Raw genomic sequence first — 24,774 nt, 5'->3', positions numbered from 1 at the left:
TACACTGTGCATAAATAAGAGGTACTATTTGACGAGACCTGGATACGCTATGTTGGAAACAGACGAAGTACTGCGGCCACGCCCTTGAATAACCTTAGGGAGAAAAATTAGAACGTACATGAAAACTGATCTGAGTTACCTAAATCATTTTGTCTTTGCTTTTAGTGTAAATTAGCACATTAAAGTACAATATTTTACAGAAAAAAACAGACAGATATTCCCAAATGATCAGACACAACTTCCACCTCTTTCTAATTTTTATAATAACAGTCCGTCTTTGTCATCAGAGCACAGACATATATAAAAGCTCATTTATGCTCCATTTCCCCAATTACAATGAACAAGCACACAGTTCTGCTGTCAGCCTTTGTTTTCTGTCATCTAATATTTCTACTGATACCTTACTGCAGATAAGATGGTATATATCTTGCAAATGCCTAAAACAATTCCTTGCACTTAATAGCTCTTTAAGAAAGCTCTGTCAAATGATGTAAAATTTTCTCAAAAGTCAAATCAAAAAAACTCGTTTGTTGAGCTTAGCAAATAAAGCACCTGTTCCCAGGTATGGGTTTTCCCTCCTTGCGGCAAAAACACATTCTCTAAGTCTGTCTTTTGACATAGTCTGAATTCCTAAATAGGAACACAATTGGATACGCTATGAGCCTGAAAACAGAATTGTTCGCACAAGCACAAGGGAGGCTGTAGTAATAATGAGCGATTTTGGAAGGATGACGGGTTTTAGAAAGAGTGCGTACACTGTGCTTCTAAGGTCTGAGCTAAATCCGCCCCTTCAGCATCCAGTACGTCTTTCGCTTCGCCCCAGGTTGTATTTTCCATGTGTTGCCTTACACTTTGCTGGGTGGAAAGTTAACGAAATACGTTCTCCACTAACAGCTGCTCCCAGTCATATCCAGGGACAGGCTGAGACTGGGTTCACAGCACCGCCACCTGCTTTTCCAGTCCTCAGTGCTGGTCGCTGCTAATATCCTACGTCACTTTTCCCGTCCCCTAGTCCAATTTGATGAGTGTTGGAAGCAACCTGCTTTAAGAATTTAATGTACAGCCTCAGAGAAACAAAAGGAAAGAAAATTGCACTTTTATGAATTTCCAAATTGCCATAGCTCACACTCAATGTTTATTTTATTTTAATATTACTGCCAATGGGTTTTGCTGAGTGAAATAAATTTAGCACTAATGAGCATATTTTGAAAGTTTAAAAACATGATTTAATAAATGATTCAATGTAAGCTCTGCAGAAATGACTCTAAGAGGCTGAGGAATCATTGAGCAGGAGGGAAACCATGAGGAAACAATGAAATAAAACATAAATAGGTGAAAGCAATGATGATTTTTATATTATCAACATTAATCCAGTCATTTCCTTTCAACATCACAAAGATGGTGTTGTACGAAGACAAAGGTAAGTCAATTTAATTATAAACACATCTGCACTAATTATTTGATTAAATGAATGTAACAGGGCCTGGAACACAGCAGGGTTTACACATGTCCGCTCCTTTCTAATCCTTATTTCCCTTTTGTTATGCTTTACAATGTTTTAAATAAAGATTATGTAGAATAGACTGACCATGAATTTTTGCAGTTAAATTTATGAATTAGTTACCCAATAATTGTTTTCTAAAACACAATTCTTACTTTATGACAAGAAATGCTAAAAGAAGCCTCATTTCCAGTCTTTGTCTCATGCGTATGCCTACATTATTATTTTTTCTTACAAACTGAGCTATCAAAGGACTGTTTTGTTTGTTCTTATTACTACTATTTATTTATTTAGTATATTTATATTTATTGAAGTATAGTCAGTTTACAACGTTGTGTCAATTTCTGGTGTGCAGCACAAGCTTCAGTCACACATGAACATACACATACTCGTTTTCATATTCTTTTTCACCAAAAGTTACTACAAGATATTGAATACAGTTTCCTGTATAAGTACATACAGTATAAGCTTGTTGTTTATCTGTTTTATATATAGTAGTTAGTTTCTGCAAATATTGAACTCCCAATTTATCCCATCACACCACTTTCCCTCTGGTACATGTAAGTTTGTTTTCTATATATGTGAGTCTGTTTTTTTGTTTTGTAAATAAGTTTATCTACTTTTTTTTAGATTCTACATATAAGTGATATCATATAGTATTTTCTTTCTCTTTCTAGCTTACTTCACTTACAATGACAGTCTCCAGGTCCATCTATCTTGCTGCAAATGGCATTCATTTATTCTTTTTTATGGCTGGGTAGTATTCCATTGTATAAATATACCACATCTTCTTTACCTAGTCATCTGTCCATGGATGTTTAGGTGGCTTCCATGTCTTGGCTATCATAACCAGTGCTGCTATGAACATTAAGGTGCATGCATTTTTTGGATTAAGGTTCCCTCTGGAAATATGCCCAGGAGTGGGATTGCTGGATTATGTGGTAAGTCTATTTTTAGTTTTTTTGTGGAATCTCCATGCTGTTTTCCATAACGACTGCACCACACTACATTTCCACCAACAGAAGAGGAGGGTTCCCTTTTCTCCACACCCTCTCCAGCATTTATCATTTTGACTGGTGTGAGGTGATATCTCATTGTAGTTTTGATTTGCGTTTCTCTGATAATTAGCAATATTGAGCATTTTTTCATGTGCTTATTGGCCATTTGTATGTCTTCATTGGAGAATTGCTTGTTTAGGTCTTCTGCCCATTTTTGAATTGGGCTTTTTGTTTTTTATTATTAAGTTGTATGAGCTGTTTATATAGTCTGAAAATTAAGCACTTGTCAGTCTCATCTTTTGCAAGAATTTTCTCCCATTTCATAGGCTGTCATTTTGCTTTTCTTTTGTTTCCTTTGCTGTGCAAAAGCTTATAAGTGTGATTATGTCCCATTTGTTTATTCTTGCTTTTATTTCTATTGCCTGGGTAGACTTCCCTAGGAGAACACTGCTGAGATTTATGTCTTGTGTCTTGTCTCATGTTTAAGTCTTTAGGACATTTTGAGTTTATTTTTGTGTATGATGTGAGGGAGAGTTGAAAATTCATTGATTCGCATGCAGCTGTCTAGTTATCCCAACACCGCTTGCTGAAGAGACTGTCTTTACTCTATTGTATGTTCTTGCCTCTTTTGTCAAAGATTAATAGACCAAAAGTTTGTGGGTTCATTTCTGGGCTCTCTATTCTGTTCCATTGATTCATATGACTGTTTTTGTACCAATACCATGTTGTTTTGATAACTGTAGCTCTGTAGTATTGCCTGAAGTCTGGAAGGGTTATTCCACCAGCTTCATTCTTTTATTTCAGTTTTGCTTTGGTAGTTCTCAGTCTTTGTGATTCCATGTAAATTTCAGGATTATTTGATCCAGTTCTGTAAAAAATGTCCTGGGTAATTTGATAGAGATTGCATTAAATCTGTAGATTACTTTGGGTAAGTACTTTTACAATACTAATTCTTCCAATCCAAGAACATGGGATATGCTTCCATTTCTCTGAGTCATCTTTAATTTCCTTAGTCAATGTTTTGTAGTTCTCCACATATAAGTCTTTCACTCTCTTAGTCAACTTTATTCCTAAGCATTTTATTTTTTTGGATGCAATTTTAAAGGGATTGTTTCTTTACTTTCCTTTTCTGATATTTTATTGTTAGTACAAAGAAATGCAACTGATTTCTCTGTGTTAATCTTGTATCCTGCTACCTTGCCAAATTCTTTTTTCAGTTCTAGTAGTTTTTGCGTGGAGCCTCAGGGTTTTCTACGCGTAGTATCATGTCATCCACATGTACAGACATTTTTACCTCTTCTCTTCCATTTTGGATCTCATTTATTTCTTTTTCTTGCCTAATTGCTGTCAATAGGATTTCCAATACTATATTGAATAGAAGTGATAAGACTGGGCATCTTTGTCTTGTTCAATATTTTAGTGGGAGGGCTTTCAACTTTTTGTCATTGAGTATTATGATGGCTGCAAGTTTGTCATAAACAGCTTTTATGATGTTGAGATATGTTTCCTCTATACACACTGATAAGAATTTTGATCATAAATGGGTGTTGAATTTTATCAAATGCTTTATCTGCATCTGTTGAGATGATCATGTGATTTTTGTCCTTTCTCTTGTTGATGTGGTATGATTGATTTATGTATGTTGAACCATTCTTGGGTCCCTAGGATGGTCCCAACTTGATGATCTTTTTTATGCATTGTTGGATTCTGTTTGCTAATATTTTCTTGATTATTTTTGCTTCTATGTTCATCAACCATATTGGCTTATAATTTTCTTTTTTGGTGGTGTCTTTGTCTGGCTTTGGTATCAGGTTGATGGTGGCTTCATGGAATGAGTTTGAGAATATTCCCTCCTCTTCAATATTTTGGAAGAGTTTGAGAAAGATCAGAATGAGCTCTTCTGGGTATTTTTGATAGAATTCCCCAGTCAAGCCATCTGGTCCTGGACTTTTGTTAGCAGGAGGTTTTTTTATTACTAATTCTATTTCAGTTCTAGTGATTTCTTCTTGATTTAGTTTTGGTGGGCTATATGTTTCTAGGAACTTGTCCATTTCTTCTAAGTTGTCCAGTTTATTGCCATATAGTTGTTCATAGTGTTCTCTTATGATTTTTTATATTTCTGTGGTGTTGGTTGTAATTTCTCCATTTTCCTTTCTAATTTTGTTTATTTGTGTCCTCTCTCTTTTATCCTTGGTGATCCTGGCCATAGTTTTGTCAATTTTGTTTACTATTTCAAAAAACAAGCTCTTGGTTTGATTGCTTTTTCTATTTTTAAAATCTCTATTTTATTATTTCCTCTCTGATCTATTTTATTTCTTTTCTTCTGCTGACTTTAGGTTTTGTTTGTTCTTCTTTTTCTAATTCTTTTAGGTGGTAGGTTAGGTTGTTTATTTGAGATGGTTCTTGTTTTTTGAGAAGGCCTGAATCACAATGTACTTCCCTCTTAGGTTTGCTTTTGTTGCATCCCATAGGTTTTGTGTGGTTGCGTTTTCATTGTCATTTGTCTCAAGGTATTTTTAAATTTCTTCTTTGATTTCATCATTGGCTGATTAGCTTTTGAGTAGCATGTTGTTCAGTCTGTCATTTTTTTCCTCATTTGTTTTCCTGTGGTTGATTTTTAGCTTCATGCCATTGTTGTCAGAGAAGACGCTTGAAATAATTTCTATCCTCTTAAATTTGTTGAGGCATCTTTTGTGCCCAGGTATATCATCTATCCTAGAGAATGTTCCATGAACACTTGAAAATAATATATATTCTTTTTGGGGTGGGGGGTATAATATCTTAAAATTATCAACCAAGTCCACCTGCCCCATTATGTCACTTAGTATCTCCATTGCCTCATTGATTTTCTGTCTGGAAGACCAGTCCAATGATGTTAGTGGGGTGTTAAAGTCTCTTGCTATTATTGGATTCCCATTAATTTCTCCCTTTATTTTTGTTAGTATTAGTTTTACATATTTAGGTTTCCCTATATTTGGTGCATATATGTTAATGAGTATAATGCCCTCATCTTGTATTGCTCCTTTGATCATTATACAGTGTCCCTTTTTAGCTTTTCTTATGGCCTTTGTTTCAAAGTCTATTTTGTCTGATATTGCTACTCCTGCTTTCTTGTCATTTCCATTTGCTTCACATCTAAGGCTGGGGATCGCAGGGACCCTCCGTACCAGTTTCTCTTAGTTCTATCTGCTAAGCAGCTGCCACTTTCCTTGGAAGCTCTGCTTCTGACCCTGCTGACCTCCCAGCTGGAGAGGGGGCATTCCAATGTGAGGACATCTTTCTTTCTTTACTGCTCCCTCCCTGCAGGACTGGTCCTACACTGATTTTCTTTTTCTTTCTTTTTTCTCTTACTGGATTTTTTTTAATCCTCCTGTATTTTGAAGTGAGAGACACTCTACCAGAGTTCAGTAGGTGTTCTGTGTGATTCAGTGGGTTTGTAGATGTAATTCTTGGTGTATATGTGGGAGAAAGTGAGCTGTGAGTCTCTCTACTCCACCATCTTGGCTTACTATTTAAATAGTAATTAATTTATCAGTATCATATAGAACTAACCAGGTAAAAAGAAATTTAAGGTCCATAGAGATATTATTATTATTATTGTTATTATTATTATATTTATTATTTATTATTATTAAATCTAATATTAAATGGTTTTGAAAGAGCACCCAGTGATAAACTGTTTTACAATATAAGCCCAAGCAAAGAAAATTTAAGGAAACTGAGAATCAAAGAGTTTCAGTGTTTGCTCACATTCTATAATAAATCTAAGATTTTAATGACAGCGAATGCTGTCCAAACCATGATTTTTCCATGAAACTTTTTTTTACCTAATAATTTAATATTTACATTGTCAATTGCTACCTGTACTCTTTAACTTCACTTCTGCCCTCCCTCTTTCTCTTGAACCCATTACAATGTTTTTGCACATTTTGAGGGAGAAGAGTTAACCTATCCTAGTTTGATCTCCTGCAGACTGGTCAGTCAGAAAAAGGGTAGGCTCTCTGCAAAACTTTTTGGAAACTGGGTAGAGTTCAGTGAATAAGGCACTCAATCCTGGACCACTCCAGAGTTGTGATTTGGCTTGCCTGATCATGTCAGAAGAGGAACTGATGATTTCTCAACCATTCTTTCATTTTTGAATTTTTATGTAGTTTAATTCTTTTTTTAAAACAACTTTATTGGGATATAGTTTCTGTACAGTAAACCACACATATTTCAAATGTTCAATTTAATGAATTTTGATAGATGTACACACCTGTGAAGCCACCACCAAAATCAAGATCCAACCATTCTCGCATGGGGAATCTTGCTGCCAGTGTTTTTCCTTCCACAGCTGCAAGCTCATCTTGGACACCAGCCCACCGATCACCCCAGGGAAAGACCTGTTCTACTCGCAACTGTTAAAGCTGAGTTAGCAGGACGGAGCTGCAGCCAAGTTTCTGCCAAAATGTATTCTGTTATGTCCTTTCCTTACTCACATCATATCAGGAGAAGAGCTAGTGATTATTTAAATCAGCATAAGATTCTCGAAGCTAAGAGTCAGGCTTCCTCACTTGAAATCTTATGTTCATTCCTGGGAATGAATGCTGGATACCTTAGAGTAAATGTGCATCAGGACATTCATATACCTGCTACATCTACTGTGTCCACGAGTTTTCTCCTGCTAAACCTGGGGATCCATGAATGTGCTCTTTAACCACTGATGTCCTGCAAATTTTTAAGAAAACCTCCAATTATACAGCAAAACTGCTGGCCAACCTCCATGTTTCCTATCAAGTAAATCACTTCATAAATACCCATCCCTCAGGCTCTGCTCATACCAATTAATCAAGAATCTCTGGAGGTTGGGACTTCAGCATCAATATATATATATTTTTAATGCACTTCAGTGATACTTATCAGGACCCAGGTTTGAAAACCATAGCATTAGAAGCCATGCATGGTGCGCAAGTTTCCGGGGTTTTCAGCTGTAGCTGTATGTCAGTTGTAGATGTATGTTAGACGGAGCTTTAATTGTTACTATTGCTGTTTAGGACTGATACAGGAGTTCTGCTTTCACCAACAATACAGAAATCTGTTAAAATCCTAACTGCCAGCCTAGCAACAGGGAAAATCAGACAGACTACAAAAATTAGACCTTTCTTAAACCCAGATCACTGAGATCACATGGCCACAGCATAACTTGAAGTTTAAGAACCTCCCCAGTGCTACACATTGGAAATGGCTTGCAAGCACTAGCTAACTTATTGCAGAGCATGAGGGGAAGATACAGAGCGCCCTACTATCAAGTAAGAATTCACTCCAAAATTTTTAATGAATGCCTGAAGGTTGACAGTGAAACAGAAGTGAGACAGGAAGAGGGCAGGGCACAGCCATTCAAGGAACAACATGACAATTAACATCAGGATGGCTGAGGGTTCAACCTCTAGGAGGCCTCGAGGCTCAGGATGGTGGGAGATCTGACTTCCCTGACCTTCATTATATGCTCACTGTAACCTATTAGCATGGTGAATAACACACCCACCGGCACCATGGCAGCCCCAAGGCTGGTCACCAAAGGTCAAAGAGGGGGAAATGGGCAACTTCCTGGGAATCCCAGCCCATTCCCCAGGCTAGTTAGACTGGTCCTTCCGCTGATTAGCATGCGAAACTATGAAGCCCATAAAAACAGGCAACACTGCCCCTCACAGCTGCTCGCTCTCTTTGGAGATGGCCTGCACTCTGTCTATGGAGTGTGTATCTACTTTTACTCTAATATGAGCACCCAACCCCCACACCTCGTGTCCTTTCTCTTGCCTTTTGATGTATCTCTACATAAATCTACTTTTACTCAATTGTGGCTCGCTCTAGAATTCTTTCCTGCACGAGGCCAAGGACCCACGCTTGGTGGGGCACATCCCAGGGGCTCAACCGAAGCCTGGGACACGGCCGTCCTCACACTACACATCTGTTTTCCTGCATCAGAAGGACAGTGCAGCATCACTGAATGCTGCAGACACAGGGGAATTTACACCCCTCTAGGGCTCTTATCCATGAACCTCCATCAAGTTCTCACCTATAAAATGAGAGACAGAATAGAGACTGGAGGAGCCTCACGTGGTGGAGTAAATCTGCAGGGGGAGACTGCCACTAGAGAGGAAGGGCACAGAGCTCCGCCCGGACCCTTTGTGTTTTACTTTACAAATGTTCCAGGCTGCCTGGGAAGGCATGGCAAACCCCACTGCCCCAGGGCACAGGCAAGAACCACGGTGGCTGAGTGAAAAGCAAAAGAAAGAACCCTATCACTAGGGTTGGAGCAGATTTGGGGCCCAAAAACTAAAGCAATACATTTGACAGTCTCCTAATTTTGGAGGACAGCAGTACATTCTCCATCAAAAGTACTGAAGAAAGAAGATGCCATTTGTCTGCCATGCATAGAAGACATTGCAATGAAAAGTACCACATAAAAGACACAGGGATACAGCGCCTGCCTAACACCAAAAGCGAATCGTCAAAACAAAGGCCTACCCCCAGCCCCTGTGTCCTCTCACCCACAAACCACGCTGACAAGCACCCAGTAACACGCGATAGCAATCTGCTGTTGGGAGAGGGTAAATAGTATGCCAAGATCCAAGCAGAATAGTAAAATAGTAAAAACAAATGAAAAAGAAGCACTACTAGACACATTATACTCAAACAGCTTAAAATCAAAGACACAGAGTCAATTTGTAGGCAGTCATTAGAAAAAAAGAAATATAATATACTGACAGAGGATCAAAGAAAAGAATTAGAGCAGACTTCTTGTCAGAAAGTTTGCAAATAGAATTTAAAAAATGACATCATTAAAGTACAGAAGCAAATAAAACAAAGTCAAACTAGGATATGATATCTAGCAAATGTAAGTTTTTTTTAATTAAATAAAATTTTTTCAAACATACTCGTGTTAAGAAAATGTTTGCTAGCACCCTTGCAGAAATATTAAAGAAAATTCCTCAGACAGAAAGGATATAATATCAGAAATGAATCTGAAATTAAAAAAGAGCTCCAGAAATGGCCTCAATATAAAGAAGGTATTTTTGTTCTTGTTTTTAATCACTCTAAATATAATTAACTGCCCAAGTGAAAATAATAGCAATGCACTGTGGGCGTATCACATACATAACAGCAAGATGTATGACAACAGTGCAAAACGGGAGAAGGGGAAGTGCAAGTACCCTGCTGTGCACACCTGTGTGTGCTGTATGAAGCCGTCTAGCATCATTCAAATATAGACTGTGATACTAAAATAAAAAGAATCCAGTACTGCAGTTAAAATGGACCAATTAAAAATACACCCCATCATTCTAAAAGCAGGCAGCAAAGGAGGAAAGCCAGAACAAAGAACAGGAGGGACAAATAGAAAACTGCCAGCAATCCCCTGGACTTTAAACCAACTATTGCAACAGTATTAAATATAAATGAGCTAAACATTGTGATCAAGAGAGAGTGTCAAACCGAAGAAGAAAGCAAGACCCAACTACACGCTGCCCACAGAAAAGCCACTTAAATACTAAGGTACAGATATATTGAAAGTAAAAGGACGGAAAAAATGTTCACTTCACAAACACTAATCTAAAAGAAAGCTTGAATAGCTATATTAATAATATAGAAATATCATCAAAGATACTTAAGGTCATTCCAGAATGATAACGGGTTCAGCCTATCCAGAAGATTAATAACCCTAAACATTTTTGCACCTACTAACGGGACTTCAGAATTCATCGAGCAAAAACTGATGAAACCAAAAGCTGATTAAAAAAAAAAAAGTCCACACACTTGATCGGAGATTTTAATACTTTTCTCTCAATAATAATAAAATAAGTAGACAAAAAGTATAAATAGAGACCACCTGGGGAATGCATTTAAGGACTAATTCACTGAGCAACATGCTCTTCTCCAGGGCACATGGGCTGTTATCAAATAGGGGTAAAATATAAAGTATGAGCTCTGGAAAATGATAGTTCCTTTTCCAATATGCATGACTTAAAGACGCAGATGGAAGATCTAGTTTTATACACACACACACACACACACACAAACACATGTTTTGTATATATATATATGTTTTTGGGTTTTTTTTTAATGTTCTCTGCTCTAAAAGGGCTTTTTTTTTAACATTTTTTATTGATTTATAATCATTTTACTATGTTGTGTCAAATTCCAGTGTAGAGCCCAATTTTTCAGTTATACATGAACATGTATATTTTCATTGTCACATTTTTTTCTCTGTGAGCTCCCATAAGATCTTGTATATATTCCCCTGTGCCATACAGTACAATCTTGTTTATCTATTCTACAATTTTGAAATCTCAGTCTATCTCTTCCCACCGTCCGCCCCCTTGGCAACCACAAGTTTGTATTCTATGACTGTGAGTCTATTTCTGTTTTGTATTTATGCTTTGCTTGTTTGTTTTTCTATATATATATATATATATATGTATGCACACACACACACATTAATTTTATGTGCTAACTTGGCTGAGCCAAGGGACGCCCAGACAGCTGTTATTCTGAGGCTGTTTCATTGGTCTATCCCTTTATACCAGCACCACACTGTTCTGATTCCTGTAACTTTGTAATACATTTGGAAATCTAGAACTGTGAGGTCTCCAAATTTGTTCTTTTTCAAAATTGTTTTGGGTATTTGAGGTCTCTTAAGATTCTGCATTAATTTTAGGATGAATTGTCCTGCTTCTTCGAAAACACATGGGATTTTGATAGAGATCGCAGTGAACCTTAGATCACTTTGTATTGATATATCGACAATACTAAGTGATGGTGAGTTTTTGGATATGAAAAAAGAAGAAGCACAGGCAATAAAAGCAACTGTAGACAAACTGGGCTACATGACAATTAGATACGTCTGTGCTTCAAAGGACACAACCAACAGGGTGAAAATGCAACCTTTGGAGTGGGAGAGCAGACTTATAAATCATGTATCTGATGAAGAGTTAATATCCAGAATATACAAAGGACCAGAACTTAACAACAATTAAAAGCAGAGAACCTGATTAAAAATGGGGAAATGACTTGAACAGACATATCCCCAAAGAAGAAATACAAATGGGCAATAAGCATATGAAAAGTGTTTTAAAAAGCTATGCTCAGTATCACTAATATTTCAGGAAATGCAAATCAAAACCACAACGAGGTAACACTCACATCCATTTGGGGTGGCTACTATCCAAAACAAAAACAAAAATAAAAACAGAAAATAAGACGTGTTGGTAAGGATACTGGAGAAACTGGAACCCCTGTGCACTCTTCGTTGGAAAGAAACTGATAGAGCTGTCATGAAAAACTGAATGGCGATTCCTCAAAAATTTGAAAATTGAATCACCACTTCAGGCTATATGTCCAAAATACTTTTAAGAAGTGTCTTAAAGATGTATTTGTATACCTAAGCTTACAGCAGCATTAGTCACAAGACCCAAAATGGGGAAGCAATCCAAGTGTGTCTAAATATGAGTAAAAGGATAAAAAAATGTGGCCTATACTTTGGCATATTACTCAGGCTTAAAAAGGAAGGGAATTCTTGCACATTCTGGAACATGGGTGAATGTTGAGGACATCTTGCTAAGTGAAATAAGCCTATCGCAAAAAGAAAAGTGCTGTATTATTCCCCTTACGTGAATTAGCCAGGCTAGTAAAATTCATAAGACAGGAAAGAGAACCTTATTTGCGGGGGCTTATTGAAAAGGGGGGTGGACAGGAATTATTGGTCAGTGGGTATAAAGCAATAGTTTTGCAAGATGAAAACAGTTCTGTAGATTGGTCGCACACACTGGAACTTAACGCTGAACTATATGGCTTAAAAGGGGTTAAATGGTAAATTTTAGGTTATGTGCTTTTCACTACAATTAAAATTACTTTAAAAAGTGACAATTGATACAGTATTCCTTAAAATAAAATATTTGCATCTATTTTCAGTTTTTTCTAGGAGTGTTTTAATATTATCATGAGTAACCAACATTTACATCTAGACATTTTTAAAATAAATCTGCAGCACCAGAATAGGAAGAAATGTGTGGTGAGAAATTGACAAACACCTAAAAATAGAGGTCATGGCAGGTCGTCTCCGAAGTGGCTTCAGTTATGTCCTCCGTCCTGATATTCGTGTCTGCAGTGTCATCCCCTCTCCTTGAGTGTGGGCTGGACCTAGAGGCTTAAAATTAATAGAATACAGCAAAGGTGACGGGACAGCATTTTTAAGATTAGGTCACATTATACTCCCCTCTTGATCTCAGTCTTTTTCACAGTCTGTCTGTCTGTCTGTCTGTCCCTCCTCACTTGCTCACTCTGATGGAGGAAGTTGTAGTTTTCTTATTTGCTGTTTGAAGACGGCTCAGGCAAAAAAAAACAAAAACAAACAAAAAAAAAACTGAAAAAAGACTTTAGCCAGTAACCAGCAAGCAAAAAGTGCCTCAACCCGATGCCCACAAAGAACCAAATCCTGCCAGCGTCCACATGAGTAACCTTGGAAGTTGATCCTTTCTCAGCAGGGCCTTGATGTGACCCCTGCCTTGGTCAACACAGGGCTTCTCATAAGACTGAACTCTCATGAGGGGCCCCAACACTCAGAGGACCCAGTCAAGCCAAGACCAGATTTCTAATCCACTTAAATTGTGAGGTTATGATTTTTCAAGCCACTACATTTTGAAGTGTTTTGTTTGACCAAAACAGGTAATGACTAAGACAAACGCCACCGAGTAAGAAAGGAAAGAAGTGTAAAGGAATTTCAAGACAAAGAAGACAATACTGTCTAAGCAGAAATAATTTCCTGAAGTTTGAAGTTGTGGATGTTCAAAATTTTGCTTTTAGGTGGAAAACAAAGACCAACTACATTTGTTATGAACACATTTTTATGATAGCTTCTGGTGTCACCATGGACCAGTCTACCCCATTTCTTCCTCAGAGGAAGCTAGCTCCCAGCATAGTTTATAAGGTTATGTTTTACATCTACCTGTAATGTGTGTGTGTTTGGGGTTTAGAAGCTGTGGAACGGGAGGGAATGGAAAGGAATGAAGCAGCTTTCTCAGTCATCTGTAGACATACCCGCCCCCAGTGTCTGAATGAACACTCAGAGTTTGGAGCAACATTTGAACTGCATGAATTATATATCTGGAATCTCACAAGAGACAGTCTGTTCCTTGCTAATTGCCAGGAATGTGCATTGCTCAGCTGCGCACCATGACCAGCGCAGTTCCATTAGTCCTAAATGCCAGTACATTCTCTGTAAATTCTTAGCTGAACTATTTATCTTCCCTGGGTTTTTTCCCCAACACCTGGTTTGACTAGCCAACCCTAGCAACGAGCAGGCAAAGCTGTATTTAATTTGGAATGTGTGTGATTATGGACATACACATTTGCAAGTGACAGAAGAAGTGAGCTCACTAGATTCAGTGGTCGATCAACAGTTTATATTCTAGTATCTAATTTCTTAGTAATTCAAATACGTCTCCATTTGAATGTGCTTTCTAACCTCTGCTTCTCCATAAATTGGGAACTAGGCAAGGTACTGGCTCCAAGTGCGGTCAGCATGATGGAGGAACCCAGAGAGCCCAGGTCCAGACCTAATGCCATTTGTCACGTATATACTCACCTCAGAGGTAAATGGAGAACAGTGTATACCTATCTCAGTCACACTGAACGTATTTCAGGTGCTCAGCCGCCGTACGAGTCTAGCGGCCACCGCACTGCACAGCTCAGGTTTGGAGCATTTTCATCATCAGGGAGAGTTCATTGTACAAAGCTGCTTTCAACATCGTCCTCTTTGGTTTTCCCATCTTTAAAAATAAAGATGAAAATCCCTGCCTACCTCACAATATATGCAGGAGGATCAAATGTGAAAATGAACGTAAAAGCTCTTTGCTTGTGTACCGTATTATTATCATGATTATTGTTTCCGCTGTTTTGATTTATTTTTATCAATGAAAATAGGAGACCTCTGGACGAATTCACAGGACTCTTCTCAGAGGCAAACATGGCAGCTTATAGAAACGTGTTTGCAAAATGAGGTGTTTTGTGCTTGCACTTATAAATTACTAGTTTTAATATTTTAAAAATCATTTTCAATATTGTCACCATTGTAATTGATGCAGTTTGTACTTCATTTTCTAAATAAATATTGTTCTTCTAATAGAATGAGATTTAAAAAATTATACTGATTGCTATTCACAAAACGTTTCAATGAATAAAAGTGCAGAACTGTGGCATACATTGTTTTTGATAATATGTTAACCACCTGAAATACATTTTGAATTAATACTTTTTAATTAATTAAAAATTAAAATTAAATTAAAATGGTAACTAAAATAAAAACAAAACACACTTCACAAGGAGTGGGGACTATGCCATGTACAAAACTGAGTACTGGCAGTGTCTGCTCACTCAGAGGTTGATACAGATGGACTGAATGATTACAAAATCACACTGGTATGTGACTTATTAGAGCATTCCCTTTTTCTTTTTATTTGGAGATCTGAAAAACCTTCCCTCTGTTTTCTAGTCTCTAGCAATTGTGCCTTTTCTAAAGGTGTTTTAAGAATAATAAGTCTATTTGTTCTGCATACTGTGCCTGAAACTTGCAGACCTCCTAGTAACTCCATGTGGGCGCTGGTTTTCTGTGACTTAGACGCTCACCACGTCTCCCACTGCTTTTATTACTCTGACAGCATTTTGTGATTGTTAAGAAGCTGGAGAGGAAATTTTGAGCAATGCCAAAATATCAGAGCGAGATAGTCGTCCAATAATATATGCATGGGTGACACTAAAGAAAAGCTGTTAGGTTTACATCTGTAATTAAGAATGTTGCCCACAAAAATTGAGATTAATATGTTGACATTGTGCTTTGACGATGCTCAGTACTTCCTGCAAAAGCTGTTGGTCATTTTAACATGACAGTATTTATGTTATTATAAATTAACACAATTTACAATAACATAATATAATATGAAGTACATTAATGTAAGTTAACATAGTGGCTATTGTAAATGAATATAATGCTATGATATAACATTAATTACATCAATTATATCAATATGTTCTTGGCATATTATTTTAACTTTGGAAATTTTTCTTTGAAATTTGGTTATTCTAGGGCAACAAAGACAATTATCATTAGATATTCAAATAAATTATTTTAATTGCTGAAATATTTTATATATACATTATATAAATATATATATGAATTTCTGTATACATAAATTCTAGGTATTTTTATAAATATATAAAATACAAATGCACACGTTTATTTGCAAACTGAAGCATGGGCACCAAGTAAGTGTGTGTATGTGTACAAATACATATACACATATATATTCATTTGCAAGTTAAAGCATGGGCACAAAACCAATATATATTTATACAGTTTCACAGTAAAGCATAGACATAAAATATTAATATCAAATAAAGATACTTATCGTAGACCCCTATCCAATTTGAATAAAAATGATTAATTTTTATTTCACCAAAATCATAATTCATAGAAAATCAATTCTGAGTGCTATTTGAGCCTGAAAGCCATGAGGTCAGCTGGATGGCAAGCTCTGTGTACCTCTGTGTAAGTATCGTTAGCACAAAATCACAAGTAATATGAAATTAAAGAAAAAGTTAACGGCAAATGACAAATCCAAGGCGAAAGATTGATGTGTGGGTTTTTTTTTTTTTTGTATGAGCTGGTTGTACACTTTGACTTTTTCCACATACGTGGAGACCAAAGAGCATGACTCTTCTGATCTGTATTGCTATAACTTTATTAATATCCTCTTAATGTATACACAGTAAAAAAAAATTCTCTATAATTCTGAAGAGATCATAAATTTCTACCTGGAGTTAGAAAAATAGTTGAAAAAAAAAAACTATGAAAGTTTTACAAGCAGACAAATGCTTCGGCACGCCCACTGAAGTCCTAGTTCTCGCTGGTCTTCCCGCTGAAGTGACTGACGGCCGTGGAGCCCGGGTGCCGGAATCACATTCGCTCGTTGTCCTTGTGTGTTTACCCTTCTCCTCTCATTTCCACAAAGTAGCTGGGCTTTGTTTTGTTGTTGTTGTTGTTTTATTTGAATGACAAGAAAAAAGCTAAAAGTGCTCCCTCTCATTTTGTGCAATTTTAAGCTCAGCTAAGAGGAATTCTAGGATTTCCAGGGAAATGGAGGAGGAAGAATTAAGAAGTGACTAGACAGGAAGGACTGAGATTGAGAGAAGGGCAGACTAACCTGCGTCCACGAGAAGCCACAGCATCCCAGGGAGAAGGCAAGACAGCATCAAACACGTGTCTGGAGCTTGCTGTGTGCAAGGCACTGCTTTGAGAATTTCACCTGCATTTACTCATTTATCCTCAAGAAAATCTTTGAGACCAAGTATTAGAATTTACATTTTACAATTGAAAAAACTGTGGCAAAAAGAAATTACGGAGCATATGATGCCGCACAGCTAAAAGTAGAGACAGTACTTGACTCTGCTCCACTGCCTTGGCCCCCACCCACTGTCCGCTTTCACTGTCAGTGGTTGAACTGGGTTCTAGGCTTCACTTACATGACATCTTGTTGGTAGATTTCTCCCTGTCGTGGCATTAAAGCCCCGTGAGAGTCTGTCTCTTTAAAGGAGATGATATGTGGGTACATGGTGGTCGTTAGAGTATGAGGATTTCTGAGACTGAATTTTCTACCAACCTGGTAGAATGGATGTTCAGAAATATAACTAAGTACTTTAAAACAAAATTTAAATATATATAAATATTCCCACACATTTTCGGACAGAAAATAATATGCAAGATACGTCAAGAATTTTGGGCAACGTATAATACAGAAAGAACTAGATTTGACAGAAGTCCAATAAACCCACCATTCACCAAAGTCAAGCAATCATAGACCACATATACGTGAAGCAGATTCCATTAGATCAGTTTTCTTGTTACAGAATGTTTGGGATCAGAGATGGGGAAGCTGGAGCAGATGGGAGGTATAAATCTTGATCCTGCCATGGCTGTGAGGAAGGTCACAGATGCCTGAGATGACACAGAGTTGGCATCTGTCACCCCCTCCTTACACTTGGAGGCAGCTGGACTTGCTAGGCAAAGAGATTTGGTATTTTGTTTGTTTGCTTTTCTAATAAATAAGGTAAAATGGGGCCAAGAATGAGAGCAATGCCCTAATCAACTTCTAGCAACACAACCAAAACAAAGCCAGAACCACATTGTGCTTGCTGCCATGACTCCACAGTTGTCTGGCTCTGTCCTTGACTCTTCAGATGTGAGACTCCCTGAGCTGGAAAGGACATTGTTGATGAATACGAATAGTTTTCTTCCTACCCCATTTGAGTGTAACCAGTTTAAACTAAAGCAAACCCATCTCCTGAGGTGGCCCTTCGGAAATTTCAATGAAACAGAAGCACGCTGAGTTTGCAAAGAAAAAAACAATCACTGAAACAAAAAATAGGCATGCAACCATAGGGAGGGGAAAGAAGTGAGAACAGAGAACAAGAAAAAAAAATGTTACCTGGATCTTAGCTGGGACCATCCCTGCCCCACCCCCCCTTTTTTTTTGAGAGGAGTGGGAGGAAAGAGTTGCTTAAACAGAAATTTATTTTCTCAGTTTTGTGTACTAGAAGTTAAGGATGCCCTAACATACTGCCCTTAACATAAAACATGACACTTGGTCCTTCCATTTCAAACAAACAAAAATTAATCAAATTTATTGTCGAAACACTCATATTCTAAAAATATGCTGGCGGCCCACCAGGGGGGTCATGGTGAGTATCTGAGAACTTCTCACAACTTCCCTGATTCCCTCCACCTCTTTCCGCACACATTACAATTCAGTAATCATTCTTTGGTTTTTGAGCATTCTCTTAGCTTCTTATCCACAAGCAAAATATTTTTCCAATAGAATTTTCTCTCTAAGAGGAATTCTTTTACCAGCTGTTCAGAGAAATCAGTGTTTCACTTCAGATGAAAAACATGATAATTGATGTAAAACCTGTAATGGGGGGAGTGTGCAGAATGTTGGATATTGTAGAAAACTGCATGAGTATTAGATGTCAGTTTTAAGACATCTTTCACAAAATACTTGAGAAAAAAGGAAAAGAGACAATTATAAGAGTTAGGAAGACACAGGGAAGTTCCCTGAAATATGATTAACAGTGCAGATTGAAGTCCAGAACAAGATAAAAACCAATCGTCAAGAAATCATAAAGTGAATCTTTCTGGGGTGAAGGAACACTTGGGTGTAGACATCAAGATGGCTGAAAAACTACCAAACACCGTAAGTACACAGAGAGCCTCAACTTTGTACTTAGACCCATAGGAAGTTTTAAATGTCAAAGCTAAAGAGAATAAATAAAATTTTCTAAGTATTTTCAGAGAAACAAGCATAAACCCAATTCATTAAAAAAAAGTTTATGTTGATGCTAGATGTTTTTTAGGCATCAGTAATGCCAGGGAGCCATAAGATAATTGGATAAATATAGTTTGAGGGAGAGGGACATACATATATTTATAAACCTATGCATATGTATGTGCTTATTTATTTATTTTAAATCCTTCCATCTATAACACATAAATCATGGCACCAGAAGGACATGGCCAGAAATATAAAAGTTTCAAAATGCAACATAACCTAAAAAATGAAAGTAAAAATGTCTTAAAGATGTACCCCAGATGACTGAAAATGTAATCTCATTAGAACAATGGTAATAAACAAAGTTAAAATAAACAAGCAAAGCCCTGTATTTCCTAAAATATGAAGTAGAAGTGATTCTCTGCTTTCCTGCTGACTACGATGAAAACCACTGGAAAGAAGAAGGCAGACCGGCAAGGGACACTGGCGTCCAGGGAATGACACAGCGGTGAATTCTGTGGGCTTTCTCTTTTCTTCATCTATTCCAGACTTGGAGCTGCAAAAGCTGGTAACTTGGAAACACCAAATAGATACAGGCAATGCCCCCCAAAGCCTGCCTCTCTCTAGCAAAAGGACCATGAAAGAGGTCGTCTAGTGAGATAGAAAGCTTTCAGAAAATAGCAGTTATACTGCATCCAAACCACACAAAAAATTATGGCCTCGCCTCCACCCACACCAAGAAATGCCTATGATGGAACCCTGACTTCCCACCTGCTAGTGGTTATACAAATCTGCCCAGCTCTGCTTCTAATGAGAATGGATCAAAGAAGGCTAAGTGGTGAGCCAGGGTGTCCGTCCTTGCAAAACAAGTGGGACTCCTGTCCTCCCATCCCCACTAGGGGTCACAAACACTCCTCCTTACCTTGATTGAGGTGGTGTCAGAGTGGGCCTCGGAGAGAGTCAGGGCTTTATGACTATTCAGCAGTAAAAGGAAGTCCGTCCTGTCCTCCAGTGTAAAGGAGGCTAAACGGTGACTCCCGACTTCCATTCTAACCTGACATTCCCCCTCCCCCTGTCAGAGCAGAGTCAGAAAAGACCAATCAGAACAAAATTTAAATGAGATCCAGACTCCCATAGCCAAATATTCAGGATTTAATTTAAAAAAATCTATTGACATACCAAGAAACAGAAATATATCAGGAATCTGTGGAACTATTACAATAGATCCAAGACTCAGAGTCTCAGGAGAGGCAGAGTTGGAAAAGGGCAGAGTTGGAAAAAGTATTCAAATAAATAAACATTGAAAATTTCTCCAAATTGCCAAAAGACATGAACTCATAGGTTCAAGAAACTAAGGAAATTCCAAACAGGATAAACCCAAACAAATTCATGCCCAGACATGTAAGTGAATTTCTGAAATCGAGAGAAAAGGAAAAATTTTGAAAGCAGACAGAGAGAAACAACACATTGCTTATAGGGGAAAAACATTTTGAATGACAGCGAATTTCTCATCAGAATTCATGGAAGCCAAAATGAAGTGGCTCATTTTTAAGCGCTAAAATAAAGGGACTGTCATTTCAGAATCTACATCCCATAAAAATACCCTTTAAGAAATAAAGAGGAAATCAAGACAGTCTCAGACAACAGAAAAGAAAAGAAACAGACGAGAACAACGGTGACAAAGAGAATTGTTACTAGACAATTTTCCCCGAAAGAATGGCGTAAGGAAGTTATCTAAACAGGAAAAAAAAAAAAAGAACAAATTTTGGAAGATCAGGAAGAAAGAAAACAACAGCAAAACAGAAACAAAACTACAGCTCAAAACAACAGCCTTTTCTTCATCTGCTGAGTTTCTGAATTATATCCGCTGGTTAAAGCAAACAGTATAACACTGCCTATTACAGCGCTCGATGAACGTAGAGGAAATATTTAAGGGAATTATATTATAACTGAGGGAAAACAGAGCTATGTAAGGGAAGAAAGTTTTTCTACATTTTACTCAAACTGGTGATGTTTGACGACTGTAGACTGTTATAAGTTGTGCATCTACCATGCAATACCTAGGGAAAACATTTTACAATTCTATACAAAAGATGCACTTAAAGACATCATCGATACGTTAATATGAAATTCCAAACAATGCTGAAGTAAGTCACAGGAAGAGAAAAAAAACAAAACAGAAAATAAAATGACAGTCAAAATCCCTGACACGTCCATAATTACATGTAAACAATCCGTATTCAACAATTAAAATACAGACTGAAAGAGTGGATGGAAAGACAGGACACAACTGGACACAGTCTACAAGACACTCACTTAAAACAGAGTAATGCATGTGGGTTGAAGTGAAAGCATGTATAAAGAATATTTAAATAAACAAAAGAAGGCAGGGCAGGATATGTTAATATACCAGACAAAGTAGATGTCACAGCACAGAAAATTACCAGGAGCAGAGAAGGTCCTTAACGATGGTGACATAGGTAACAATGATAAAAGGGTCAGTCCACCAATAAGACAGCAGTACTAAATGTGCACGCACCAAACAACAGAACTGCAAAACGTGTGAAGCAAAATTGATAAACTGAAGGAAGACGTAGACCCATCCACAACTGTAATTAACCTCTCCACATGCACCTCTCAAACAGGGATAGGAAATGAGACAGAAAATGGGCAAGAACGTGAAAGGACTCAGCATCATTATTAACCAGCAGGATCTAATGGACGTTTATATTATACTCCACCTACGAGAGCAGACTGCGCATTATTTCCTCAAATAAAACAGACCACATCTGAACCATGAAACAAACCCAGAATCTTAAAAAGAACTGAAATCATGGAGTGTATTCTCTGACCGCTAAGGCATCAGAGCAGAAACCAGTAATAGAGCAGTAACAGGACAACCTCCGAACACTTGAAAACGAAGCATTGCGCTTCCAATAGTCTGTAGGTCCAGAAGGGAGCCTGGAGGGAAATAGAAAAGGAATGCACTTACTAATGAAAGCGAAATTACAACAGTACATGTGTGATGCCGCTGAAGCAGTGGTGAAGGGAAAGTTGTGTCGCTAAATGCCTACGTTAGCAAAAAGGAAAAGTCTCAAACCGATAATCTGAGCTTCCACATTAAGGAGCTGGAAGAAAACAGCAAAAATGAACTCACAGTCTGCAGAAGTCAGGAAATCATAAAAACACAAGCAGAAATCAATGCAGTGAGAAAACAGAGAAACAACAAAGAAATCAGTCTAACAAAATCTTGTGCTTTGATAAGATCAATAAAATTGACAAACCTCTAGCATAACAGACAAGGGAAAAGGAAAGAACACATCGATGTCATAATGAAATAGGGGATAACGCGGAGCCTCCACAGACCTCAAAACGGTAATAAGGGAATAATACAAATAACTCTACAGAAATTAATTTGACAACATAGAATAAATGGACCAATTCTTAAAAGCACAAATTACCGTTACTCGGTCAGCATGAGATAGATAATGTAAACAGCCTTATAGCTATTAAGGAATTGAATTTAGTTTAAAAATCCTGAAAAGGAAATATTCTGGCTCAAATAGTTTCACTGGAAATTATACCAAACATTTGAAGAAGAATTACAAATCTTAAGCGAGCTTATCTAAGAAACAGAAGGGGGTGGAGACTTTGTAACTCATTTTTGGCAGTTAACATGACCCTGATCCAATCATAACGATCTCTAAGTGACAAAAACTGTAGAAAGAAAGGAAGACAGACTGTTGAAAGAAAGAAAGAAAAAAATAATTAGAGATAAAGATTCATCATGAATAATAGACACAAAAGTCCTTAACAAAATGTTACAGAATAGAATTCAGAAATATATGAGGTCTAAACAAGACTAACTGGGATTTACTCCAGGGGAGCAAGGCTGGATCAATATTCTAAAATCAGGAAATATAACCAGCTACATTGAGAGGCAGTGAAAGAAAAACTATATAATCTTAATAATTGATGCAGAAAAAGCACTTGGCAATTTCAACACCCACTCATTATGAGATTCCGATAGAAAGAGGATAGAGGGCTTCTCCAACCTGATTTTAAAAATCTGCAAAAATGTCTGTAGCTAGCATGCTACTTAATGGAGAAAGACTGAATGTTTTTTCTCTAAAATTAAGAATAAGGCAAAGTTATGCATGTTCACTGTTGCAGTTCAACATAAAAATGGAAGTTCCAGCCAACAAGATGTGAAAAGGAAATAAAGGCATACATAGTGGAAAGGAAGAAATAACCCCCATATGCAGATGACTTCATTTATTCATACTTAGAAAATCACCCCAAACCATGCAAAAAACCTTTCTAGAATTTATGTGAGCTCAGAAGCATCAGGGTATATGAAAACCATAAAAAATCAGTTTCACATTTATATGCTGTCAGTGAACATGTGAAAATCAAAATGAAAAATACAGTACTTGTTATAACCCCTCAAAAAAGAGAAATATTTACATATCCGTCTAATAAAATACGTACAACTTTCACATGTTGTAAATTATAAGATGCTGATGAAATCAAAGAGGATCTAAGTACATGGAAAGATACAACATGATTATGAGTTGGAAGACAACGTAGGAAAGAGAGAAATTCTCCGTGAAGTGAGTAGACATTTAACACAATTTCTATCAAAATCCCAGCGAGATGTTTTGTAGGCATATGTAAGATTATTGTAAAATGTGTATGGAAAGGTAAAAGATATAAAATACCCATAACATCTCTAAAAATATAGTAAATTCATAGAAAGTATTATTCTACCTGATTGTAAGACTAATTTTAAAGCTACAGCAATCAGAACTGTTTGAAATTAGCAAAAGGTTAGATGCATAGATCAACAGAATAAGACAGAGAATCCAGGAACAGACCTGTGGAAGTCCAGCCCACACATTTTTGACAAAGGGACAAAAGCATTTCAAAGGCAGAAGAATAGTCTTTTCAATAAATTGTGCTGGAGCAGTATGATACCCATAGGCAAAAAAACCCTCTACCTAAACCTCAATACTTAAAAAAAAGTTAATTCAACATGGCCTGTAGACTTCAATGAAAACATAAAACTACAAAATGTTTTGGAAACATGGGAGAAAATCTTTGAGACCTCAGCTTTGCTGAAGAATTCTTAAACATGACAAGAAGACATCCATGAAAGAAAAAAAGATGATAAATTGGATTTTGTCAAAATTTAAAACTTTTGCTTTGGGTAAAATCCTGTACAAAGAATGAAAAAAATAAGTTGTAGCCTGGGAGGAAATTCTTACAAACCATATATCTGATAAAGGACTTAGATCGAGTGTTTATAATGAACTCACAGAAAATCAATAGGAAAAAATGTATTTGGAAAATGGGTTACATACTTTTCTTTGAAGAGGAAGGATTCATGGATGGTATGCAAGCATGTAAGGTGCTTAATATCAGTAGCCACTAGGAAAATGCAACTTAAGACCACAACGAGATGTCACTATATGTGTATTAGAAAATTAAACATAGTGACATTATCAAATTTGGGTTAGGATGTGAGGAAACTCAATCTCTCACACGTTGCCGATGGGAACTGTGTGATGGTTGAGTCACTATGAAAGAAAAAAACTAGGCAGTTTCTTTAAAAACTAAACAGATCAATTGCACTTCTGGGACTATATCCCAGAGAAATAAAAGCTTATATCCACACAGAAACCAGTATATGATTTTTCATAGCAATTTTATTACTAATGGCCAGAAAGTAAAAGTAACAAAAATCTTACTTTTATAGGCGAAAGGTTAAGTGAAGTGTAGGTTTTCCATATCAAGGAGAACTATTAATTAATAAAAAGGAACAAAATACCCATATATGCAGCAGGAGCATGGCGCTGCGTGCAAAAAGCTAGTATCTAAGGGTGAAGTATTTGGTGATTCCACTGGAGTAACACTGCTG

The sequence above is a fragment of the Camelus bactrianus genome, chromosome 28 (assembly GCF_048773025.1).
Source record: "Camelus bactrianus isolate YW-2024 breed Bactrian camel chromosome 28, ASM4877302v1, whole genome shotgun sequence".
NCBI lineage: Eukaryota > Metazoa > Chordata > Mammalia > Artiodactyla > Camelidae > Camelus > Camelus bactrianus.
Note: the sequence above shows the minus strand (reverse complement) of the source record.